The following is a 14,148-nucleotide window of genomic DNA, read 5'->3' as shown; positions in this document are numbered from 1 at the left end:
TTCATTTGTTCAATCAACAAATATTTATTAGGTTCCTGCTATATGCAGCCTGCTGAGTTAACTGCTGGGGAAGGGATGCAAGGAGGTAAAAGGCACAGTCATTGTGAATCAGAAATTGCTACCAGTGGAGAATTAAATTAATTAGAATCCTATTAAATAACTGGTCACAGTTAAGCTGGAATGGTGAGAATAGTGGGCTTTAAAAAATGCTGATATAGAATTCACTTTGCCTGTGTAGCCACCAGTCCCAGGCAAAGGACCTGAGTACTCTGGAATGAATGGGAATATTATTCTTCATACTTTATCAGTGGTACACGCACTTAAAACTTGTTTTTCAAATGTTGGGGTGAGTATACATTGATGTTTCTTCACGTATTTGGCCCAGTCCTTCTTGTAAATAACAACACCAATGATTTAGAAAGAGGTTAGTAATAGGAACACAGTCTTTGTCCTGTGATTAAAGATAAAAGAACTGTAACAGGGGATAAGTCCATGTATTTTAACCTTCTGAGCTGACCTCTAACTGATTACCTGCCACTAATTCATTCCAAATGGAACAAGACAAAGAAATCTTTACTTCTCCTGTTTGCAGTATTATCTTTCTCAGATCACCAGCATAAGCAAATATTTCTCCCCACCCTACGGTGTGCAAGAGGCTCTAGGCACTGTGGGGAATTATAAATAGGTACGAGACCCAACCCCTGTCCTCAAAGGGATTACAGTTGGTCCTACTTGGGGGTTAAGATTATATGCATAAAAGCACATAAGAATAGGAGAGGGCAATATGATTAATCCATAAGTGAGAGACGTCAACTGGAGGAAAGTAGAGGAAGATAATTTCTCTGGGGCCCACAGAGATGTTAGGCTTTTAGTCATCAAAGACAGGCTAGGATTTAGATGATAGAGAGAAATGATGACAGCAAACCAGTTCAAGGCAGTAGTGCAGTATTTGGAGAGCACTGACCAGACCAGTGTGGCAGGAAAAGGTTTGTCTATGAAACTAGTGGCACATAAAGTGGGAAACAAATTTGGGGCCATGTTATGGAGTCACTTTGACAATATGCCAAGGGGCTTGTATTTTATCTTATAGTCAATAACATTTTCTTCAATTTTTTTTTTTTTTTTTTTTGAGACTGAGTTTCACTCTTGTTGCCCAGGCTAGAGTGAAATGGCATGATCTTGGCTCACTGCAACCTCCGCCTCCCAGGTTCCAGCAATTCTCCTGCCTCAGCCTCCAGAGTAGCTGGAATTACAAGTGCCCGCCACCATGCCCAGCTAACTTTTTGTATTTTTAGTAGAGACAGGGTTTCACCATGTTGGCCAGGCTGGTCTTGAACTCCTGACCTCAGGTGATCCACCTGCCTTGGCCTCCCAAAGTGCTGGGATTACAGGAGTGAGCCATCGCAACTGACCTTTCTTAAATCTTATAGTCAGTTAACGGTTATTCAAAATCATGTCCATAGAAAAGTTTCGGAAGAGTGTAGCAGGGCATGAAATAGATTGAAAGGGAATTCAAAACAAGCCAAGAGACCAGTTGGAGGTTGATCCTGGAAGGTGTTGGCTGTTTCACTGAAGGATTCTTCTGTGCATGCAGTACTTGGGTTAAACTATGTAGTCATCCTTGACACATTCAAGTAGACATTAACCGTATTGTTTGAAGCTGTATCTAAATTCCCCATTTGTGCTGGTCTAGACCCATCCCAGACTGTAGAAGATTGAAAAAGTTCTTCCTTATGGATTGACACCATACCACACCACACTACAAACGGCCTAAAGATAAAGACCTTGAGGCCCAAACAGGTCAGTTAGTTCCTAGGGATTGACTGTTTTACAACGCAAAGGACGACTTCGTGTCTCATTAAGCACTTAACCATTTAGCATCATGTCTCAAAGCAAAATGATAAACCTAACTGAAGAAAGACTAGTATGCTACACGAGTTTTGCAGATCAGAGAGGTACAACGACTTCTTTTTTAGGGGGGATTTAAGAATTTTTTTCTTTTTGTAGACACAGGGTCTTGTTTGGTTGCCAGGTTGGTCTCAAACTCCTGGCTTCAAATGATCCTCCTGTCTTGGCCTCCCAAAGTGCTGGAATTACAGGCATGAGCTACCACCCGGCTGTGATTTAAGACTTTTTTGATTCTCCTATTTGTAAAAGTTATATTATATTGTTTTGTCTTTGCAATATGCTTGTTGGCACAGGCCTGTGTCCTGTAATAATATTATTTTATTGCTATTTGGCCACAACATTAGATGAATTTCATAATAAAGGCATGGATTAGAATAAGCAAGCATGTATATACATAACCAAAGAAGCATTCTCTGCACAAAGTAAGGCAGTGCAGGCTGGGACTTCACTCTCTTGGAGCTTGCATTTCAAAAATAGAGACTTGGTATTTTTGTACTGCAGTCATAAGTCATATCATCTGGTGTCCTTCCCTATCTCTCTCCCTCATGCCTACTATCCTGTTTCTCCTGGAAGCAGGACTAGTCTATGACTGTCCAGTGTCATAAGTCAGAATATTTAGGGCATATAAAGAATTCCTTTTTGGTACTGGGTTGCAAACTCTCTATTTCATCCTAGAGTTTCTTCCAGAGCTCCGGGGTCTCCACTCCTGTGACCTGCCATGGTCACAAGTCTCAGCAATGCCCCCCTGCAACACCTCCACCTCAGGACGGTGGCCTAGGAGCAAGCGTGTAAATACAAGCTAAGGATCAGTCACAAGGGAATGGCCGGGAGGCGTCTGAGGGGTTCAACACACATGGAAGTGTTCCCCTGAGGTGTGAAAACACTCTGCTATTACCAGGACGCCCCATATTTCCCCTCCCGCTGAAATACAGTAAAGCGTAATGAAAAAGTGAGGTATAGATCTTAACAGGGGACAGGGAGGAAAGCAAGGCCTGTGTGAGAAGTCTGTGAGCAGACAAACTTCCTTCACTAGCTAAGCACCCTCCTTCATGTCAGCACAAGGCTCAATCCGTGCCTCAGCAAAACATAATCACTAAAAGTCATACATACAATACTTGGGTTAGGAAATGCAAACATGTGTTCCAAGGGCCTGTTTGCATAGATTCATTCTTTTCTATTTGCCCATGAGTCAGAATCATGGTATATGTACGGAAAGTATGCACATATGCACAGTCACACATATAGTTCCTGTGTATATACTTATTTATAGCACATGCATATTCATGTGCCTCCCGTATACACACATCTAGACAGAAAAAAAAATGCCTCATCTGTAATGACTATGATGATCTCAATGACATTACTGGTCTTGATCTTTAATAGTCACTATATCCTCTAGTTTCTGTAGTCTTATCCTCAGAAGCTGTATTCACTCTGGGCTCCCACTCTTCTGGAGTTAAAGGTAAAGGCTAGAAAGCCAGGCCAGCAAAGGTTAGCATATCCTCTTTTGGCCTAGGGAGTCCTTGTGTCCATAGAACAGATGTGGGGTGGGCTGGAGCCGAGTAAACCTATCCCCTCTTCTACTGGAAATCACATTGAATTCTGACCCAAGGGGCCTCCGTGTTGCAAATGGAAAGGTAATTAAGCCACAAGACTTTGAGGCTTTTGGGGCTAAGAGGGCTTTTCACATCTAGTATATTTTTGAAGGGCAGAGGGTAGAGGTAAGAGAGACATAAGAGGCCTTGAAGAGAATAGAAACAAGATAACAGGTGTTGGGTGCATTGCCGTTAGGGGGCATGGATAAACAGAAAACACATTTAAAAATTAATTTTAGTTTTAAAACACACTGAGAATTCTTCCAGCATTCTTGATGGTGTGACAGAAGCATGGGGTTACCAACTTGCTCAGTGAGTATGCTGGGAAGATGGATGGGTTGGAGTGCTCCTTCTGCTATTATCGTGATTATTTTTTAAATGATTATCATCGTGGAAAATTTCACCTGCAGAGACCTGGAGTGAGACCTTGAAGGACAGGAGCCCTCCGCTGGTAACGACACTTGGTTGTTAACCAACACAACCAAGGATGGAGCCCAGTATCTAGAGGGAGGTAACCAATCCCCAGGAGCAGCCCCCAGAGGAATGTCGGTTCCATTTCAGCCACTGCCAACAAGGAGAATTCTGCTAACTGTGACTCGGTGTTGATTCAGGTGATTCCTCCGGGATGTATGGCTGCAGTAGAGCTCGGAAAATCTGAAGCAAGCGAGAGGACTTGAGATTTCCATTTAGGAATGTTGACACCCTCCCATGTTCAAAGGACATGTGTGTGTGTGTGGATGCATGGGTGTGCATATGTGTTGGGCCTGTGCAGAGGGTGAGAGTCCATCCTTTCTCCACTACCCAGCTGTGTTAGGCTTGCTGAAGTGGAAGGTGCTGCCCGTAACTACTCACCCTCTCCTATCATCTCCCTTCTTTGGAACCAAGCTGACAGAACTCTTTAGCATGGGCACTCTTAGTTTTTTTTTCTTTTTCTTTCTTTTTTTTTTTTTTTGATGGGCCAAGCTTACAGTTTTCAAAGTGCTATGACAGGATGGTTGCAAAAATAAAAAGCTAGTGAAAGCTTAGTCACAATATTTCTATAGCTGGCAATCAAAAGATCATATTGCATGCAACTGGCAAAATCATCATAGGGAAATTATGCATTTTCCAGAATACCTTATTCCCTTCTGTGTATTAAACATTACTTTAATATTCTGGTGACAATGTTTTATAATTAATCTAAATGTAAGGGAATGAACACACCAGAGATTATGTCTCAGTGCAAAGAGGTGAAAAAGGCTTCTTTGCAGTGGCAGACCGGATTACAGACTCAACTCCTTTCACTTACGAGCAACCACAGCTATCACTGAGGGCTAATATCCCGCCACATCCTCCAGTGAATGCAAACATTCTGTACACTTTGGGGAGTAAAACTCTTTCACTCATAAGGGTGTTAATGTTAACACAGAAGAAAAGTGTTTTAAAAATTGCGTTAGTTCATAGACTTATATTGAACTCATGAGGGGGAATCTAGCCCCAGAGAGATAAAAACTAAAGAGCTCAGCCATAAACCAGTATGATAACATCCTTATTATAAGATGCAAATTGAGGGACCCAATTCACTAAAACACATGTTACTGGTATTTAATTTTGCTTGTGGGAATATATCAGAAGTTGGCCTATGCCTTATGCACGATGTACTTAAAACGAGGGCGAATAACTTTAGCTATAAAAAACAGTGATAAAGCAGCACAGGGCAAGCCGGGATTGAGAGATAATTGCGAGGCTCTAATTTAAGTGTCAGTATACACAGCTTTCTTTCCTGGCTTAGGCTGGGAAGCACAGCGCCCGTGTGCTGGAGGCGAGTGGGCTCTGTGTTGGGGAGGCTGGGGTCCCAAACCAGGGCAGGGGAATGGTGGCCCTGCGTGGCTCGTGGACCTCTCTCAGGGATTCCTCTCAGCAGGGGCTGGAAGAGCAAACCCACACCCAGTGGTCATTGTAGGAACTTCACTTGAGCTGGTCTGCTTGTGAGCCTGTGGTTTGGAGAGGAGAAGACGCACTTCCCCATGAGAAAAAGGTCAGTTCCTCTTTCCTTGGGTGGCACAAACAGCCTGCTGGGTGTCCTTGGCCTTCCTGCCACCCTTGAGTCCGTGAATTCCCTCTCAGGGTGTCACTGAGAGGATGCACTCTGTGTGTCTCCAGGTGGTCATCCCCGTGGGCTCCACAGTTGAGGACACCGGCTCTCAGCTCCACCCCCTCTCAGAAGCCTTCCTCACCTGGGGGTTCTGGGTGAAGGGAGCTCCCTATCGGAGACTCACGTGGGATTGTGTGTGGACCATAGAGCCACAGAGCGTCACCTGGGAGCCGGGCGAAATGTGCAACCTGTAGCCCCTCCCTCCTCAGACCTATGATTCACGATCTGCGTTTTAGGAAGACACATGAACTTGTGAGAAGTGTGCTACACCTACCCTCTGACCACTGCATGAGCCCCTCATTCACCATTTAGGGCTTGCAGGGTTTGAAGAATTAAGAGACAGTCTTCCAAATGCCTCATTTTTAGGGGGTTAAACCTTTATGATTAGAGGGAAAATTATTGCAAGAAGCATAGGGATGCATCAGAGGTCAATAGAGCATAAGCATGAAATGCCATTAACACTATGTTAGATAACATCAGGGGTCACCTTGAGGTTGACTGGGGAGGCAAGGGATGTCCAGCCCTTGAGGGCATGAGATGTCTGCTGAGAGAGACATTTGCTCTGATGGTGTTGGCTCAAGCCCAAGAGGACACTATGGACATCAGCGTGGTCTGCCCCTGCCTAGCCCTCTCCAGAAATAGGCCACCGGCCACCTCCTGAAGAGTGAAAGTTAGGGAGAGCAGGGAGGAGGGGGAAGGGGCCAGAGGACAGGGGTCCCCAGGCCACCTAATGATGAAACTCAGTTAACCTTGAGGCAGACTGGGTGAGCCTATAGTGATTGCAGGGGCTTAGGCTAACCCTGCCCGGCTAAACTGCCAATGTCTGGATTTCCTTAATAAGATGAAAAGCTTTTTGTAACACAATTAGGAGAGAAAATGCTTATACCACAAAGGCTGGGTTGAGGTAACACTTAAGTGTGAATGGGTTAAAGAATAACCAGCCAATCAATCACCAAGTCTCAACAAGAAGTGAAGACAAGGCCCTCTCCTGGTTTTGCTGGGGTGCACTGAACATGTGTGGGAAAGACTCAGATAAAACTGATCATAGGCTTGGGTGCAGAGCATGCATTTTGAAGTCTCCCCTCTTAGCCAGGAGTCCGGGCCTAGTTTACGTCACACTGAGTGAGAGAGGAAGCATCTTAGTAAGGGTTGCATTTCAGTCAGGCAGCTGCAAAGACCACAGCTCAACTTTGCATTCTTCAATGAAGCTTTTTGCTTTTTTGTTTTTAAACCCAGGTTATTTCATACAAAGGCGGTTGGCTCTTAGGGCTTTATTAATTGGAGCATTATATTTAAATGTCTTATTTTTTCATCTGACCCTGTCTTAGTCTTCGTGACTTCCCTTGTAGCAAGCATAGCCCTCCTCACGTAACTCCTGGGTGATGAGTGAGCTCTGTATGGGTGCCCAGATGTAAATGGCCTTTGGAAGGACCGACAAGAACTTTGGTGGGATAATTTCCTCTCCTAGGATGGATTTTATTTTCCTTATTGTGTTCTCACTAGAACGGCCACATGCATCCAGGTCTCTGGAGTAACTTACTTTTGTTGTCTTTCCATTTTTAAAAAGCAAAGTGGACATTTTTCTCAAGCCTTTCAAAGTTCAAATTACATCATCGGATCATCTAAAAGCTGTCAGATGGGCAGAAGATTGGGGATGGGTCGGGGGAGTGGGATCACTAATTACCACATTCGAATGTGTGGATTCAAATGCTCCTGTTTCTTCTATAGATTAGATCCAGGCTTTAACTTCAGTTTCCTGTGTGACCTTTGAGAAGCCATCTCTCCAAGTGCTTCCTTTGAAAGGGTGAGCCCTGGGTGCCTCTCTCTGAGAGAGGCCCTTGCTCCATCTGGGCTTGACTCTGCCACGTGGGATCAGAAGGAACGTACATTCTGTCAGCAGCTGCCGGAAATGCTGGAGCAGCAGCCCTGGAGGGCGGGTGAAGCAGTCCCTGGTTTTGGAGGAGGCGTGAGAAGAAATTCATGGGGGGCTTTAATTCTTTTTAGATTCCCAACCATTTTCTTCTAGCTGCTACACCCTGCATTTGTGTAACTATTAGTTTGCAACACATGTGACAAGCTTTCTCTCATTGACTGCTCACTGCAGCACTGTGGGGCCATGCAGCCAGGCAGGTGCTAATGCCTCCGTTTCACTGACGGGGAGACTGAGACTCAGAGCAGTTGGGAGCTCTCCTGAGATAACACAGGTAGTTAGAAGTCAAGCCAGGTCCCCAGGGTAGAGCTTTCAGTACTGTGTGAGGGCAGCATAAAATGAAGTCTGTAGATTGTTTTTTCTCTGAGAAGTTCAAGTCTTCTGCCTTACTGCTTCTTCCCTCCAAGACAATAAGTTGGTCTGGTGCCCTCTCCAGGGACAAACTTGGGAAACACCTCTTCAGTGTGAGGTAGCAGCCTCCTTTAGCTATTGTCACAGCCAATTCACAGAGGTTTAAGGCCCCTAGCTTAATTGATGGTTAAAGACCAATTCCACCCCATTCCCCCACCCCCATCAAAAAAGCGGGCACACACCACTTCATGCCTACTAGAATGGCTATTAAAAACAAACAAACAAAAACAGAAAATAACAAGTGTTAGCTAGAATGTGGAGAAGATGGAGACTGCATGCATTGCTGGTGGGAATGTCAAATGCTGGAATCACTGTGGAAAACGGTTTGGCAGTTTCTCAAAAAGTTAAACACTTACCATACGATCCTGAAATTCCACTCCCAAGTGTACAGCCAACAGTGGAAATCAGGGATTTAAGTGGATTTCTATACACCCATGTTCATAGCAGTATTAGTCACAATAAATGCAAAGTAGAAACAACCCAAGCATCTATGAAAAGATGAATGAGGCCTGGCATGGTCGCTCACACCTGTAATCCCAGCACTTTGGGAGGCTGAGGTGGGTGGATCACCTGAGGTCAGGAGTTCAAGACCAGCCTGGCCAACATGGTGAAACCCCGTCTCTACTAAAAATATAAAAATTAGCTGGGCATGGCAGTGCATGCCTGTAATCCCAGTTACTCAGGAGGCTGAGGCACAAGAATCACTTGAGCCCGGGAGGCAGAGGTTGCAGTGAGCTGAGATCATACCATTGCACTCCAGCCTGGGTGACAGAGGGAAAATCTGTCTCAGGAAAAAAAAAAAAAAAGAAAAGATGAATGGATAAACAAAATGTGAGCTATACACACAGTGGAGTAATATTCAGCCATAGAAAGAAATGAAATTTTGACATATGCTACCACATGGATGGACCTTGCAAACATTGTGCTAAATGAGACATGCCAAATATAAAAGGACCAATATTATATGTTTCCACTTCCATGAGGTACCTAGACTAGGCAAATTCATAAGGACAGAAAGTGGAATAGAGATTACCAGGGGATTAATGAGGGGTTGGGAAGGAGAGCTACTGTTTAACGGCTAGGGAATTTATGCTGGGGATGATGAAAAAGTTCTGGAGGTGGGTAGTGGGATGAGGACACAGCACTGCAAACATACTTAATGCCACTGAAGTGTATACTCACAAATGATTAAAATGGTAAATGTTACATTATATATATATTAACATAATTTTAAAAGACTGTTAAAAGAAAGCAAACAGGCCAGGTGCGGTGGCTCATGCCTGTAATCCCAGCACTTTGGGAGGCCAAGGCGGGTGGGTCACTTGAGGCCAGGAGTTCAAGACCAGCCTGGCCAAAGTGGTGAAACCCTACCTCTACTGAAAACACCAAAATTAACTGGAATGTGGCAGCACATGCCTGTAATCCCAGATACTTGGGAGGCTGAGGCACGAGAATCACTTGAACCTGGGAGGCGGAGGTTGCAGTGAGCCGAGACTACACTACTGCACTCTAGCCTGGGCGACAGAGTGAGACTCTGTCTCAAGAAAAAAAAAAAAAAAAAGGAAGCAAACAAACCCAAATAGAAAAAACAACCAAACAAACAAAAACAAAAAAGGAGGCAAAGGAAGAAGAGAGGGCCCGAAGGTAAAGGACAGGGGCTGGTGTGGAAGACACAACAGTACATCATGAAAAGGAAGAAGAAAAAGAGAAAGGGTGTCTCTGGGAGAGGTCTAGGTGGTGCTCTGCCCAAGGGGTCGCATACCTTAGCGCTGGGAAGAGAGGCATTCTCTGGGGCCTGAGACTCCTGCAGCGAAACTGTCCCAGTATCAGCCAGGGAAGAGATGGCTTTCTTTTACTACATGGCAGCAGCCCTGGAGCTCCGGGGCAGGATCATATCCTTAGGGCGGGAGAAGTGCCCATTTCCAATTTATTTATGTGTTTTATCCCCAGAGTGGGATAACTGACTGTGAAACTGACCTAATATTTATGTCTATTTTCAGGCCGGGGGTTGATATGAGTGCTTTCTTGATGAACTGCGCCCTCAGAGCTATTTACTTTAGTGGAAGGTTTCTTTTGAGGAGGAGATTGGGAAAAGTCATCAAATTCTGTGGTTGCTGCTTCCTCTAATCACATTCTCACTTTTGAATAATTTTTAAGCCCTTCGGAAGTACAAGAAATAGGAGCTTTTAAAATGATGAGAGCATTCCCACCAAAGGTAAAATGCTCCCTACCCCGGGGCCCAGCTCTTTACAGTGAGTTTGTGAAATCTACTTTTATCATTCTGAAAGTTTCATGTTGTCCACACTGCCTGTTAGGAAATGTGGAAGAGCTGGCTTTCAAACTTGGACTTGAAGCCAGGCATGGTAGCGGGTGATTGTAATCTTAGCTACTTGCTTGAGCTGAAGACTTTGAGGCTACAGTGAGCTATGATTGATTGTGCCACTATGCTCCAGCTTGGATGACAGAGCGAGACCTCAGTCTCAAAAAAAAAAAAAGGACTAAGGCTGGCAGAGACAAGAAGACTAAAACTTTGTATTAATTTGTTGTATGGTCATTCCTTGTTTTTTCAGAATGGACTGCTCTCTTTTTTCCCTTCAAGCAACAAGATGGTAGAATTACAACCCAGCCCCTGCCTGTAGAACTCTCTGTTCAGCCCTGAAGGTTAAAGTCTGTAGATGAAAAAGGCTGGAATGCAAGGTGTGAACACTGAGATAAAGCAGAGCATGGGCACTTGTTTTGTTTGGTTGCCATGAGGCTCCATTTTATTTTATTTTTAAGACAAGGTCTTGCTCTGTCACTCAGGCTGGAGTGCAGTGGTATGATCATGGCTCACTGCAGCCTCAACCTCCTGGGCTCAAGTAATCCTCCCACCTCATCCTCCCCAGTAGCTGGGGCTAGCCACCAAACCTGGCTAATTTTTTATAGAGACAGGGGTCTCAGTATGTTGCCTAGGCTGGCCTCGAACTCTTGGGCTCAAGTGATCCTCATGCCTCGGCCTCCCAAAGTGTTGGAGTACAGATGTGAACGACTGTGCTAAGCGTCATCAGGCTTTAGAACTAGAAGCTCAAGAAGTGACCTCAACAGTAAAGGGACTTCAGAAATGAAATTACATTCTGAAACCAGTGCAGAGGAACCAAGTATTCAGCACTGACTTGCTCTCAGGTAGCATTGAGCATATATTTGCTGGCGACAGAGGCAGATGATTGGAATTTATTTTTTGCCAAATGGTTTTGTTTCCTGAGTCCTGAGAGATGACCTGGTCAAACCTTCCCCTTTAATCTTATTAAGGAAAATCGATGGGCACAAGCTGGGATCAACTACAAGGAAATTTGAGCAGCAGGAGAAGCTCATTCTTCCAAGGTGCTTGGTAAATTTGGGGAATTCTCTGAACATTCTGAGTAAATATCTGGGTGGAGGGCAAGGAAGTGACTATATTATTACTAGCAATGCAAGGAGATAGTCATAGCTTTGACAAATACTTTTAGATTTGCTGAAGAGTTTTTATTTTCTCCTTTTGTCTCTATGCCACCCAGGTATTGCTATTGCCCTAATTTCTCAGAGAAGTAAACCCAGGCTCAGAGTAGTCTGGGGGTTTGTTGGAGGCCACAGAACCGGTTAGAAGAGGCATGGATTAGGATGCAGGTATTGTGACTCATTCTGCAGACTTCCCTTGGGGTTTTCAATCTTGTCCTTTCTGGTTGTGCCCACGCCTGGGTTTAGACTCATGCTGGGGGCTAGATGGGAGCGAGTTGGATGTCTTGGGGTGAGTGTGGGAATGGAGGGTAGCTCTTGCAGTGCTCAGGCTAGAGCTGGTCCTAACCCTGCCATGCAGGGGCAGGGGGTGGTGGGTGATAGCAATTCAGGCCAGACCGTTTCTCGGAAGGGTGGAGTGTGAGTGCTGGGTCAGGCTGGTGAGGCATGGTTCTATGTAATTGCATTCAGCTTGCAATAGCTGATGGCACTGATGAATGGAGCCTCTGGGCCACTCCTGGGCCTGGGCAGCTCCCCTGCCTTCCCCTTCAAATTCAGGTGCCCTCTTTTGAGGTTGCTGTTCTGGTCAGGATAGCTAAGCTGTCCTTCAGTAGGCCATTGTTTTAGTATTCTCAGATTATCTGGGAGGGGTCTCTAGTCTCCTCTCCTCAGATGGATTTAGCACATCTCACCTTGATGGTTCCTGAAGCAAGGACTCTGACTTTGAGAGGATGGAAGGTGGGGGAGTGAGTTGAGATGAGACAGGAGCTGGCAGGAGCGCTGGCAGCGAGGATGGCAGCTGCAGGGACCCTATCCAGGTGCCATGTTGGGGCCAGGCCTTGAAGGCAAACTCCTCCTACTCCCCATGTGTGCTGACAGGAGTGTCTCAGGGAGGGGGCTGCTGAGGCTGTCTTTGGGCCACATGACTGCTGGGCATGGCACTGGATTCAGGACCAAGAGTCCTGGGCTCTAATTCCTGTTCCTTCACTTTATGTTCTTTTCTCTGGGTCTTAGTTTTCTCATCTGTAGCAGGAGCCAACGAATTCTAAGGTCACTCTTAGATTCTACAGGACTCTCCCTGGAAGAGAACCCAGGAGGGGTGCCTGGGAGGCGGCTGCCCGGGGTGGCCAGGTACAAAGCCACCAGGCAGAGGCACAGGAGGCATCCCTGAATCACCGAGGAGTCACCGGCCATGAGCAATCTGTGGTGGGAGAGAAGGAGGTGCAGGCCAGTCAGGGGAAGGAGGCAACTTCAAAAAACGCCAGGAAAGTTTACAAACAGATTTTGTCTAAGTGATTGGCCAGTAGGCGCTAGCAGCAAACACACCAATGCAGGGTCTTAACTTGGTCAGGAATGGAATGCTTTTTTTTTTTTCTTAAAGAAAATAAATCCAATCAGGTCTTTTATCTTGTTTAGAAATCATAAATTTAACATGTATTGGGGTTAGCAGACCAGCTCAGGGGTTGTTTGGGAGCATTGGTTCATTAGACTGGGAGTATTTACGAGGCAGAGTTTAAAGGACACCATTTAACAATTCTTGGCCTGGGGCTGTCTTGGTTGCAGCTTTGGGCATCTTTTGGAGTTCTGTTTGGAAGTTTTGCTTGTTGAAATATAGTTTAGAATGCAGAGAATTAAGTGCCTTTTGAAAACATTTCCATCCCATCCTAGGCAGTTAAATTCCCAACCCTTTGGAATCCTGGCTATAATTCAGTTTACAAACACAAATTGAGTGCCCACTTTGTTATTTTATTTTATTTTATTTTATTTTTGAGACAGAGTCTCACTCTGTTGCCCAGGCTGGAGTGCAGTGGTGTGATCTTGGCTCACTGCAACCTCCGCCTCCCAGGTTCAAGTGATTCTCCTGCCTCAGCCTCCTGAGTAGCTATGATTTTTGGTGTGCGCCACCATGCCCAACTAATTTTTGTATTTTTAGTAGAGACAGGATTTCGACACATTGGCCAGGCTGGTCTCAAACACCTGACCTCAGGTGATCCACCAGCCTCTGCCTCCCAAAGTGCTGGGATTACAGGTGTGAGCCACCATGCCTGGCCCCTACTATGTCTTACTACCTGCAAGACACAGTACCAAGTGTTTTGAAGAAAACGACAATTGAACAATAGTCGGTCCACAGCAGGTGACTCAAGCAACATTTCCCAAATTGTATTAAGTTTGGGGAATTTTTATTTTCAGATAAGAAGGCATATCAACACACATCTACATGCTGACCTACCTGTGTCTTTTTGTTGTGGGGCTTGGGTCTTGGTTCCTGAAAACGTTTTCATAATTGATAGGTGAAAATAACAAAAATATGGTAGACATGTCTTGGAATGAGCACTATTAAAAAGAAAAATAAGACTCTGGAATACAAACTAGTTTATATTTTGTATTCGGAGTAGTAATGTCTACCCAGTGGACACTTGGCAGGGGTAAAGAACATGCTCTCTGCTTGAGCATCTGTGAGGTGTATTTCAGTTGTTCCTCCGAGCCATGTAGCATTATTGCCATTTTCTAGATAAAGTCACTGCAGCTTAAACTAGTTAAGTGGCTCGATAAAGGTCATCTAGCTAGTAACTGGTAAAGTCAAGTCTTTCTGACTCAAAAATCCATGCTCTTATTAATTAATTAACTTAAAAAATATGAATTGAACATTTCTTATCAAACATGCTGCCTCCACATGGGGCATTCTGTGTACTCTAAGG

Source organism: Colobus angolensis, unplaced genomic scaffold (assembly GCF_000951035.1).
Source record: "Colobus angolensis palliatus isolate OR3802 unplaced genomic scaffold, Cang.pa_1.0 Scaffold201, whole genome shotgun sequence".
Lineage (NCBI taxonomy): Eukaryota > Metazoa > Chordata > Mammalia > Primates > Cercopithecidae > Colobus > Colobus angolensis.
The sequence above is the reverse complement of the archived record's forward strand: the minus strand, read 5'-3'. Positions refer to the sequence as shown.